The following is a 1,942-nucleotide window of genomic DNA, read 5'->3' as shown; positions in this document are numbered from 1 at the left end:
ATTCCTGTACTCTTTAAGGCTAATTGGCAGTGTGCAAAGAGGAATTATTGTATCTCAAATTAGCTGCTTCTGATAGCACATCAACATCTGTTTGTCTCTCATTCTGGTGATACACCAGGATTGTTGAATAATTTGTTTACAAATAGGAGAACAATCTGTGCTAAAAGTTTTGCAGATGAATAGGTACATCTGGAGAAGAGCAACACTGCATGGATCGTCTCAGTACAGCCCAGGCATACTGAAGAACATCCTTTGCAGATCATTAGTCAACAAGACGGCTTCTCTTCACACCTCTGTTAGCTCGGGCTATGATTCAAATGTTGTCTCTAACTCCAAATAATGGTGCTTTTTTGCACTTACAACTAGTGATTCCTGTAGTGTCAGTATATTTTATCCCAATCTCAGTTTCTACTATCAGACTGATTTTTGTTGAATTGCCTGTACATGGCCCTTTGGGTGACCTTTGGAGGAAAGGTGCTGAAATACGCTTGTCTGGAGAGTAGGCTATGGGCCAGTAAGAGATAAGAGCTTTAATAAGAAACCTCTGATATGGGTGGAGGAAAGCAAGCATCACCCAGCCAGAAGGCCTTCACTTCTGAGAGAAAAGAAGTTTTTTTGTGTAGGCAGAGAAAGGAAATGAAGCAGTGATTTCAAAGTATCCTTCTGTGTTTAGTGGCTTCTTACTGTGAGAATCATATATCCTTCTGCCTTTGATAATTTCTTCCTGTAATCTTAAACATTACAGCCCATCACATAATGCATCTTCAAAAGGAAAGTGCTGGAATATTTTGGTATTTCTCCTTTAGCCAAAGTGTTTCCTCTAAATGCCAGGGCTACTATTTTGTGAAATTGTCAGCAACAGAAATCTTTTCAATTATAGTAAAGGTAGAATAAATCCCAGAGCCCACTGAGCATCTTTACACATTCAAACAGACTTTGTTTAAACCACTGCAACTCATTACCTAATTAGTAAAGAATAAAAATCTAGTTAGGATTTGTCTCACTGTTAAGAAGAGATACTGCATTCTATTTACTCTCATATTCCTTGAAATGCTGCAGATTTTTACACTTGGCTAAAGCACGATTTCAGAACTGCTGAGATTTCTATCTCATTTTGGTACATATGTACCTGAAGATATTCAGTAACAAAACACTCTGTACAATTAGTCATCACATCCTGAGCTGGAGAAAAGAAACATATACTCCTATTTGTTTGGATTTAGTCAGACATGAAGAAAACGAATGCAGCCTTCCACACTCATCAAAGTCTCCTAAGCAGGAATCTGTACAGGGCAGGTGGCTGTAGTGGAACTCTTCAAAACTAATTTTAGGATTAAATGACACCAACCTTATAATAAAGTTTAAGAGATCCTTCTAAAGAGAACTGAAGTCCATTTCTTATTCAAAATCAGCTTCAAAACAAAACCAAGTTAGCAGAACCCTGTGGATCCATACAAAAGAGGATGTGCCTGTAAGAGGTCTGGTATTACTTCTGCAAGAGCAGCCCCCTTTAACTTTAGCTTGCTTTATTTTTTGAAATACCTGCCTGTTACCTTTCAGGAACTAGATGAAATTTGACTGGTGAGTCCTAGACAGGATGAAAGCAGTTGACATGTCTCAGACATACAGGGGTGAAGGACAGCATGGAAAAATGAGCAGAATTATCAGAAGTCAAACCCCAGAAATTCCTACACTATTTCCAAATCCCACGGTTTTATAACACATGTTACCATGTCTGAACCCCATTCTACCCATCTCCCTGCAAGATATGGCTAGTTTGTTTACATCTATCTGTCCAGATACTGTGAATTTACTAATACATATCAGAAAATTTTGAGCTCTAATTCCACTGCTGCTGACAGAACAGAGCTGCTCAGCAGGACAGAGTAATTTTAACAACTCACAAGACAGAAATGGAAAAGATAATAAAAAAACCCAAACA

Source organism: Pterocles gutturalis, unplaced genomic scaffold, assembly GCF_000699245.1.
Source record: "Pterocles gutturalis isolate BGI_N339 unplaced genomic scaffold, ASM69924v1 scaffold29619, whole genome shotgun sequence".
Lineage (NCBI taxonomy): Eukaryota > Metazoa > Chordata > Aves > Pterocliformes > Pteroclidae > Pterocles > Pterocles gutturalis.
Note: the sequence above shows the minus strand (reverse complement) of the source record.